The sequence below is a fragment of the Pteronotus mesoamericanus genome, unplaced genomic scaffold, assembly GCF_021234165.1.
Source record: "Pteronotus mesoamericanus isolate MK-2021 breed Mesoamerican mustached bat unplaced genomic scaffold, CSHL_Meso_final contig_20, whole genome shotgun sequence".
In the NCBI taxonomy this organism is placed as follows: domain Eukaryota; kingdom Metazoa; phylum Chordata; class Mammalia; order Chiroptera; family Mormoopidae; genus Pteronotus; species Pteronotus mesoamericanus.
In genome coordinates, this window is record NW_026555085.1 from 84,314,649 (window position 1) to 84,326,000 (window position 11,352).

General features: G+C 37.1%; 1 protein-coding gene across 3 annotated transcripts in view; it reads right to left on the reverse strand.

Annotated features, from left to right (window-relative positions):
* The window catches only part of MAP7 (microtubule associated protein 7), a 159,643-nt gene that overhangs the window by 38,057 nt on the left and 110,234 nt on the right, over positions 1-11,352 (reverse strand). The window lies entirely within an intron of this gene.

Sequence of the window (11,352 nt, forward strand, 5' to 3'; positions counted from 1 at the left end):
AAACTAATTTTTTAATATGGTCCATCCTTGAGCCATGATAACTAAACATATCTTTAATATGAGTTATTAACACTGCAGGCAAATATGTCCAAACAAAATTTAAAGCAGAAACCTTGAGGACACTACATTGCATACAAACTAAAATGTTACATTTTAAGAGGAAGAAAAATAGAAATTCAGAACATTTCAGTTTCCCTTAATATTTAATACCAAACATTCTGCATTTCTGCTACCATTAAGTGTTTCCAAAGCTCTTCATTTCAGGAGACAAATCTCCTGAAAGGGATTTGAATTGACTTTACTTTCACAGAAGGAAAAGGACAAGGGGATGGACAAATTCAAGGTGAGTTTGTCCTGTGACGTCATCAGGGTGGTGAACAGAGGGAACTGGGGACTGGCACTGGGTTCTCCCAGCAACTCTGCAGTTATGGCCAGGTGACACTTCGGACATGGTCATTTGGATTTAGAGTTTTCTCTTGCCTAAAACATTTTAAAAAAATCGATCTTTAGGATTCCTTCCAATTTCAAAAGCCCTTGGTTCTAAGGAAATTTTCAGGGACAAGTTAAAAATTTGCTTTAATAAAAGCACATATTAGTATGTACTAACTAAATAGTTACTGAAAGAGTGAATAATAAAAAACACAATGAGAATACATGTTGAAACAAGTAACATACAGAGAATATAATTCTAACCCTTTCTTAAGATACACTTACTGTGATCACACACTCTTGCACTAAGATCTTCTGGGTTTTCTATGTGGAACTATCTTATGGGCAAGCTTTTAATGATACTACACATTTGATTTCATTTACAAGGTGTGCTTATAGTCACAGATTTTGTCAAAACTTAAAAAGTACAAAATATTAAAAGGTGAAATGAAAGTATTCCTATAATCGTAGACCCTCATATATTCTACTTCCACCTTTTTTACAAATGCAAGTGAAAGCAGAACTGCAGGCACGCTGTAGTGTAGAATACTTACTGCTCTGCATATTTTTTTCACTGAAAATATACCTTAGAGATCTTTCCATACCAACCCATGACATGTAAATCCAACAACCTTTTTAATGACTATCCAATAGTCTATTGACAACCTGCATTACTTTATATAACCAAATACTTATTAATGGATTATCTAAGTTCTTCTCACTATTTTAATTATTCAGGCCTTGAGTGACACATTGTATATCACAAACCTCTGTGTACATATGTGAGCTTATCTACGTAGAAGTAGAATTGCTGAGTCAAAGGTAATATACATTTAAAATTTGATAATTTCATACTGTCCTCTGTAGAGGTCACACCAATTTATACTTTTACCAATAATATATGAAAGTCACAAGCAGAAAAAAGAAACTTGTGGATACACAATATAATACATCTGTTTTTTTCACACTTAGCTCTCCAACTACATAGTCTTTTGACTTTTATGCCTCATTTTCAGGACAATTTCAGATTCTTTGAGTATGTTTATGAATGTAATATAGTCCAGAAGCTAACAAGATAAAATAAGAGATAAAGATGTTTATGAAATATTAAACATATTTTTAAAAACTGGTAAGGTAAAATTTGTAAAATAGGAATTAATCAATTCACAGAATAATTTTCCTTAAATAATGTTTTTCATCAGTCTATGTTCTTGCTCATGAATATTTATGACTATTTCCTCATTACATTTAAATTCTCCTGATTTCTAAAGTCATACCTAAACTTGGCCTTCATATCCTTATTTGGCTTTACTCTTCATTCTCACAGCAGACCTGTCTCCTTAAATACACTTTCCATACAAACCATGTTTCTCCCATATCGTTGCTGCTGTTGTTGTAAGTTCCTTAACCTTTCTGTGCTTTACTTCTGCTATGGTAAGTTGTGGATAGGTATAGGACCTTCCTCATAGATTTACTGGGAGGATTAAAAGGATAATTTCACTTAACACAGTTAGAACTTAGCTTTCTGCACTTAGTAAACTTCCAGTAAATATTACTTATGACCGCCATCTTTGTCACTGTCATTATCATGATTTCAATTCAGAAAGTTAAGTTTTCTTCAGGTCGTGTGATCTCAACAGGGCTAGATATTACTACGACTATACTTTTACCCCAAGTAATCTTTTACAGGAAGAACATATTTTTATCCATTAAACTCTTATTGAGCGCCACTTCCATTTTTCTACCAGGAAGTCAAAATCCTATTGCAGAGCCTTCTTTAAACAATTGTCTTTTTAAAAACAGTCATAAAGAGAATAGGCAAACAATGGTGAAATAAGCAAACACTTGCATACTATTGCAGAGTATGCTGGTGAGTGCGAGGGTTATTACCAAGCACAGATCATGCAACATTTTTTAAACTGAAGGTAACACATATTTACACATTTTAATAAGAATCAAAAGTTAATTTATTCTAAGAGGTTTAGGTACTTAAAATGTTCCCTAAGGACAGATAATGTGAAAGTCTTAAATCATTAAAAAAATGAGACTTTTGAACACAAGAAAAAAATCAACAACTACTTCGGACTGAACTGTGCCCACCCCCTCAGCCCCATTCATATGTTGAGGCCCTACTACTTAATATGCCTGTATTTGGAGACAGGGCCTTTAGAAGGTAATCATGGTTAAATGAGGTCTTAAGGGTAGGGCCTTAATTCAATAGGATTAGAGTTTTTACAAGAAGAGACACCAGAGAGCTGTCTCCCCACCTCTCTCCATGCTCAAATGCTCATGGGGGAACAAAGCCGCCTTCTGCGAGCCAGGAAGAGAGCTCACATCAGAAAGCTGAACCCTACAGGAAACTTGATCTCGAGCTTCCCAATCTCCAGAACTGAGAAAATAAATTTCTGTTGCTTAAGCCACCCAATCTACGGTATTTTGTTATAGCAACCTGAGCAGACAACTCATTCAGTATTTAAGTCATTAACAATCACTAATTTCATAGAGGCAGCTCTATAAAGTATAATACCATGTCCAAAAAAGGAACTAAGGTGAATATTACTAATCTTTACTCATGTGAAGTTAAAATTTTCCCCTGGACTCTGGGACCACAGTATAAAATGAAATGAAAACACCCTGTAGCCTCTAAAATACTGGACATTAACAAGTCAGTCCTATCCCTGAGCTGCTGCCACCAGGATTATATTTTAATGACACTGTGACAGTGTGTCAGTTCCACCCAAAGGGGAGCTCCACTATCCATCTGGATTCCATTTAGAAACATAACAGCGACTCTTGTACTCAAGAGAACTAACAATGAAAAGCAGGGAAATGTCGTGGATAGAGCACGGATTTCGGCTTCCCAGGAACCTGCGTCTACCCCCAGTCCTGCCGCTGAACAAGCAGTGACTTCTGTGGTCCTACTCTCTTAAACAGCTATGGCACCGTCTTCCTGGCAGAGTTATTAGGTGGGATGACAGCGACATAAAAAGCACTTAGCGCAGGGCCACATGTATAGCAGGGACTCAATACACATAGATAATTATAGTGTGTGAACCTTTTTGATGATCTTACTAATTCCTGTCCTATTGCTACAGCAAAAATTCAGCCAATGAGAAGAACACAAGTAGGACAGAGAGCTCAGACGGGGCCCTCGTGGGCTGGGTGGACTCCCCATTCGAGTCACATTCGACAATCCACTGCCCAGTCTGGTCCTTCTGAACAGGCTTACATCTGCATAGGTGGAGTACAAATTTCATTATCATACGAAGGGAGGAAAACGGGACACTCAGAAAGTAAAGTAGTATTATCACAGCCTCTGAAACCTGCACAGGTTTTAGTTTCATATAAGATATGGAAGGATATGAATAGGTTACTGGTAATACTGCATACCAATAACATCATGAAGAGTCAGAAAATAAGTGATAATATCTGAATTCAAGTGCTGTTTCTGTCAATTATTCTGTAACCTTGGGAAAATTATGTAACCTTTCTGACACCTAAATTAGAGAGTGTGTACAAAATGATCGTCAAGCTCTTTCCCAGTTAACTCCCATGACTCAATTCTTTGTTTTTACCTTTGACAACATGTGTGGGAATATAATTAGTTTCTTTTTGACTTGATTTTATGTTAAAATTTTAATCTTTGTGCTGTATGTCAATAATGATTGATAGCATTCAAATAAATTTCATTTTAATATTGCTATAAAAACACTGACTATATGTGTTAAATAATAATTCTAAGGGAAAACAGGAATCTAATGGCTAAACCTAGCTCATTAACCTTAGGGAGAGGGCTGTGAAATAGAAAAATAAGAAGAGCCTCTATGTAGGAAATACTGATTAATGTCATCTAATAGTCAAGAAATGTGAATGAAAGGCAATCACTAACTACAGAAAACTACAGCATCATTTTCATATTAAGGGGAATCATGGAAAAACAGTGCTTGTTTCAAATCAACCCCCATATCCCACACCACCAAGTCTGACCCTCTAATACAATGGGAAAAAAAATTAAGTTTAAAAAAGCTAAAAGGAATAAAAGGAATAAAATTAAGCCGATTAGTCAAGATTGAGAATTTTAGACCAGACCAAAAAACCAAAAACATGATTCTTTTTTAATAAACCTAAAACAAAGTATCCAATAAAGCAAAAAGAAACAAAACCAAAAAACAACTCTCCTTCTCCCCCCCCGCCCCCCCCCCCCCCCACCCCCCGCCACACAAAAACCAAACAAAAACCAAACAATGAGCAAATAGCTACTAGGCAGATAAAAACAAAACTGAAACAAATACGGTAATATTACTACCAAGCAAAATGCAATTGAAGATCAAATGAGGGGGGAAAAACCCCCCAAAGAGGTTAAATAGCACTCCCAGGATCACAGGATCTAAAAGAAGTAACTGTAATTTTAATTCAGCCCAGATTTCAAAGTCTAAACCCTCAGGTACTACACAACACTTCCTGCATAGTCACAACTGCATGCCTAAAATATCCCCTTGAATTTCCCAGTCAAATCCAGCACATAACTGATTATCTGCATATTTGTTCCTACCTCAAACTAGAACCTACTGTGTTTTCTATGTTTTGATACCAGATTCATTACCTCCAAATGGTCTACAAAGTTAGACCTCAGGGTCCTTCTCAATTTCCCCCTCATAAAATCAGTATCTCAATAAAGCAGCTTTTTTGTAAAAACTTTCTCCCTCTTGGATGCTCCAATCTAACTCAACACACCTAAACCATCAACCCTAGCATTCTACATCAGAACTGTCTCTAACATTTTGCATCCTCTCTCAGTCCCTGGAGGCTAATGGGACTGAGGAGCTACTACAGGGGTTTATACCTAAGGAAGATCTTCTTCATACAATAGGCCAAAGAATGTTAAGAAAAGAAAGCAACACTGTGCCAATACTTCTTATCTTCAGGGCTAGGCTTCAGTGAATGTTTTGCCTCTCCTCAACTAAATGGAGTTTTGCTAAAGGAAACAAAGCAGTGGTGTTCTCGGACTCTTTGTTGTAGTCTCCACCCTAGTTCACTCTCACTCCTCAGAAAATGTTGCCATCCCCTTGGACACCTGGCTGTCTCACCTAACCCTGCTCTGCTAGACCAGGAAGTACAAACACCCCCCTTTCTCTGCCTCACCTTAGCTCAGAAACATCAGGCTTCCCCAGGCCCAGGCATCTAAGCCACTATCTGTGGAATCACATGACGTTTCATGCTCATGTTATCACCGGCATCATCCATCGTGGTAAGAAGTCTACGTCTCTTACTTTGTTCTGACACCCACGCGATTTACCAGTAATTATCTTCATAGTCGTTCTGTGAGGTAGACACTGCTATTAAACATATTATTATTAAAAGTCTGGGACACAGAAAGGTGAAGTAACCTGTATGACGTCTCACAATAAGTCCATGGTGGAACTGGAATTCAGACTTGGGACTGTCTGACTCTAGAAGCAAACAATGAGCCATTATAGTAAAAGGCATGATCTGAAACACCTCCCTGGGACCGAAGTTCCTCCTCTAGATTGGGACAAGCTGGTCATCCATTGTGAGGATCTTGATCTTCCAATGTCACTCTTAGTCTTTGTCATCATCTGTTTATAAGGCCCTTTACTTTTCAGGTTTTAAGATCTTACCTCTTCAGCCTTAAAGACAAAGTAAATTTGAAAGGAACAAATAATGGCTGCTTAGTCACAATGATTCATTTAATGTTAAAGCTTCAGCCTCTGGGTTACCTAATTCATCCCATAACAAGCATTTATTCCTTCCAGTCCTGAGCCTGACTCCTGATATAGCTGCTTTGGTATGTGCTGATGTCCGTGTGCCTCCCACTGACATGTATTCAGATCCTTTAGATGCTCATAACCTGCCTGGCAGACTTAGGAGCTTCTGTGCACTATATTCATTCAGGGACAGCTTTAGGAGACCAGAGGCCAAGACTGACCCTAGATCTGCTGAAGTTGTATGCAGTAGAAATTTGATTACAAAGACTGCTTTCCCAAAGCCCTTCTTTTGGTGGGTAATTCTGTCAAAGCCAATGACTGTCCTAATCAAATCATGTGAAGTATGAAATCAGGGGTTGTTGCATTTATGACTATAACCAGTCAGAGGTACAGCATTCCTGGCTATTTACTAATTACCCCTAACTTCCCTATCAACACTTTTGACATAAACATGTTAAGCCAGATTGAAATGATCATTTATTGCTTGACTACACTCTTATTATTAATTCTGCTGTCCCTGAGTTGACATTAGGGAGAAAAAAGGCAAAATAAGAAAGCAATGACTGACAGGGCAAGGAAGTCTGGTGAAATCAGCGGAGAAAAAAGCCTCTACTATAATTTAATTGATGTATGTTTGAAGGTCAAAATCTTCCGTAGATTGCTTATTGTTGTTTATAATATATTACATTATGATAGGTCTCTTTTACAGCTTTGAATTTCACTACAAAACCCAATATGAATGAATTGAATGACAGATTTTAACTCAAAATTTTGTGAGATATATGAATCAATCATATAATTCTTTGAGAATATTTCATAATTTTATAGACTCCCAGAAAGCCCCAGTGGAGAATGTGACTCTATTCACATTAATACTTCAAACTTAATTTGTATCATCCTCAAAAAAGGGAAACCCTGAATCCCCCTAAACACAGAAGACTATTTTGCTGGTAAATATTCCTTAAATATTCTATTGAGTTTTGTCAACATACTATAGGGCTATTAGTTTTACAACATACATGAAGAACAGGCAGTTTTAAGGTACAACTATTTGATAAAATATCTTTGTATCTTTGTTCATCTAACTGAGAAAATACCTAAGAATAAGAATTAAAGACTTCTTTGACTAAACAATTATAAGGGCAGTTATTATCTGATAATTTGGTAATATCTTAACTAATCTGCAGTATCCCTGCTGCATTCATCTCTACTTACATTCAAATGCATAGATTTACTGTTCATTTAACATTTAACAAACAATTGTTAGACACTGACTATGTGTCAGGCACTGTTCTAGGTACTGGGCTATAGAAATAAAATAATGACACAGTCCTTTCTCTTAAGGACCTTTCATTCCAATGGGGGCAGACAGACATATAAGACATACGTACATGCTTGGATGGATGTTGACAGTGATATGAAGAAAAATGGAGAGAGCTAATCTGAAATGTGAGTAAGGTGGTCAGGGAAGGTCTCACTGAAAAGATGGCATTTAAACCACATGTGAAGGAGGAGAGGGAGTGAGCTACGCCACCATCTCAGGAGAAACGTTCCAGGTGGGACATACAGCAGTGTAGGTTCCAGCAGGCTGATCTTTTCACTTCAATATCCCTGTTCCTGGCTCAACAGTAAGCACACATTAAACTTTAGTTGGATGAAGAAGTAAACTAAAATAGCATAAAGTTGCTTTAAAAAAGAAAGGGTAGTGGTGGTTAGTTTTACTTTAAGCTCTCTAGAATAAAAGAGTTCTATTGTTATCCAAATTCTAAAACACATGCTCTGATCCTTACAAAGGTTTTTGAAGAAAACCTGGTAACCAGGATCTAGTCCAAGTTCATATATGTATTACAAGACAATTACGTACTCAGTGGACTTCAAGGCTAACAAATGATCGATGCCACAACATTTTCTCAAAGAGTCAGAAACTGCTCTGACACTTGCATTTTACCTTCCTGTTCTGTGTCAGAGGGAGAGGCACTCAGCACTCCCTTCTCACCTGGAGGAGGAAGTAGCCTAACCCTTCCTTCCCATGGGGCCTGGATGAGTGTCCAGCCCCCAGGCTTCAGGAAGTCCACGGCCAGGCACACAGGGCATAGGGGTCGCTCCTACTCAACCGCGTCACCACTTGCTAAGGAATTTTAACCTGACAGCGTCACCACTTGTTGAGGAATTTAACATAAACCTTGGTGACCCTGTATAAATGAAAAACATGCTTTAACAGCTGATATGGCAGGAAAAAAAGACGGTCTATTAACTACTCCATTTTTCTAGATTCTTTCAGTTCCTTCTTTAAGCTAAATGATCACAATGTGTTTTAAAATGACATTCTATTAAATAAATTACATTAGCAACTATGGTGGACCCACACAATAAAAAGTACACTCTGTTAATTTACTACTAAATGTTCTAATACATAGTTAAGTATTTAGAACACTGCTTGGCTCATAGTTACTTTTTAATAAATAATAATTATTATTGTTTATTAATAATATTAAGGCAATGGTAATTATTACTTAATTAAAACTTGAGTAAGATCAGCAAAAATCAGGAAAATCAGCAAATGTTTATTACACATTTGTTTATACTTAGCACCATGCCATGTATTGGTATATGAAGAATTGGAAAACAATGGTCATACCTTTTAAAAACTTAAAACATAAACAACCAGGGAGTTATAAAAAATCCAAGTAGAAAAAGTTCAGCAGAGTATTTAACAGCATTACAACGTGAGCTAAAATATGATAGTCACACAAGATATAAGACACAGTGAGAAAAATGATAGAACTTTTTCCAAAAGGGGCAAGATAGTAAAGACTAAGAAGCCTTCAAAAAGAAAGTCTGATAGTAACTGTGACAGATCTGGAGTAATGAAGTACATCAATGAGATCTATTTGATGACTGAGATATAAATTCATTAAGGCCCAGAGTATCATGATAGCAGAAGGAGCAAATTTAAAGTCATGGATCTGAGATTTATGTTGACAATGGAGGTCTGCTAGTCTTACGACTAAATGGATTTAGGATAAAGAGAGTGTGGCAACTTCCACTTACGTACTGGGCTAGAGAGAGCTGAGGCCCCAGCTGGAGGACTAGGCCGAGTCCAGGCCAACTATTGGTAGCTGCAAGTGGCTCAACAGGCCAGGGCGGAGATCCATCAGTGCATTGCACTGGGCTACCAAGGAAAAAAGGCTGTTTTATTCTGCAAAAGATCCAGTAGTCAGGAAGAAACCAGTATCTCTGGCAGCACCAGAGGTATCAAAAATAGCTGAAAGGAGTAATTTCTTGGGGCCAGAAAAATACTGGTGCAATTGATTGGGACACAGAAATTACCCAGAGGAGTAAGTTTTGGAGTGAAAGTTGATGAACAACTTAGTTGCAGGGAAGTTGAGTTTTAGATAATAGGAATGCACCTACTGCTTTATGAGTAGCTGGAAATGTGAAACCCATATTATCAGAAAAGGAGAGTTGAAACCATAAGAACAAATACTATTTTTCCCCCTAGGAAAAAACAAAATTAAAGTTTAGGACAGAGATGACAAAAGTCAAGAGAGAAGAAGGAGGTTCAAGAAAAGGCCTGAATAGAATCAGATGAGACAGGGTGGGGGAGGAACCTCCTTCACGCATACAGCTTTTAAGGCAGAAAAATCATGCTTTCAGAGTCCATCTGCTCAACCAAACAGAGAGAACAATCCCAAACATGGAGAATTATGCCTGATTTTATGTGATAAGTTCAAGCATAATGTAGAAAGAGCAGGCCACATGACATAATCCTGCCATAAAAGCATTAAAGCGTAACTTAGAGGTTTAACCCACAGAAAGTTATTAATAGGTCCACCCATTTACAATCAGTACAAACATGATACACCATTAAAAACAAACAAGACCTTTATTCTTTCTATCTTGCTTATTAAAATAATGTGGATTGGAAAAAAAACTTTCAATGTTAATTTCAACCTACATTAAACATCAGTCTCACCAGCCAATCACTTTAAATTTTCCTTTGTTGGAATTTCTGGAATTTTTTTTTTTTAAACTTGGAAAGCTTTAAAGTTTGAAAGCTTTGTAATACTGATGTTATCAGTTATTTTTTTTTGTTTGTTTTCAAAAAAGCACATTCCAAAGATCTACTATTAAGTGGCAGACAGTCTCCCACCCTCCTTAAAAAAAATTTTAACTGCTACCTTAATTTCTGCAAAGCACAGTTTATGGGTAGTTTGTCATGTGTGCCCTTTGCTTTTCTTTTAGCACAAAAGATTTTTTTGGACACCACCATTACGTACTCTAGGGCACAGCTTAAATCAGATGCTAGACTTTAGATGACTCTTTACAAATGCATGTATATACATTTGCAGAAATGTTTATTTGTATATACATGAAGATTCCAGGGAGCCTCTCAAGACTTAGTTTCTATTATGATGGCTTAAATGGAAAAGAATAAGCAATAAGACACAAAGTTTACAATGTAATTGTCAACTTACAATGTAATTAAAGCAAGGAAAAATTAGAATTGATGTATTTCATGAAAATTATGATTCTCAACAACAAATAGATGAGATCAGAATTAAGGAAAACTATGACATTTAGCATGTAAAATTGCGATATTTTGACCCATATAGTAATCTGAGGAGCATATTGGGTCTGTTACCAAATGCCTTCTTCCTATCTGTCCTTGCATCTCTGCTCTCTGGTCCCTGCTTCTTCTATCTCCCTAGATGACTCTTCCTCATCCTTTAGTTGGAAGCTCAGGTGGCACCTGACATCCCTGGGCTGGGTTGGGTGCTTCTGTGGGTTCTCGACACCCCTCGTGTACCTCCCTTTGACACCATCCTGTATTACAATTGCTTTGTGTTCATCTGCCTCCTCATGGGGCTGCTCTTAGCCCTTGAGGGCTGTGTCTCCCCCTTAGTTCACCTTTTTAACACAGTATCTGGCAAATAAAATTTCTGAGTATAGAATTTAATAGGTCATGTTCTAAAGCATTGATATGAATTGAAATATGGGGTTATATTTTTTAAAAAACCTAACCACTCAACAAACAAAGCTAGGCAAGTTGTCGGGAGAATTTGCAGGCTCAGAGCTATGAGTCTTACGACTTTATAGCATGAGAAGTGAAATCATTTTTGTTTGCCCAGCATATTCATACTTTCCACAAAAGAATGAATAATACTTGACTTTGAAAGACAAAAAACAAAAACAA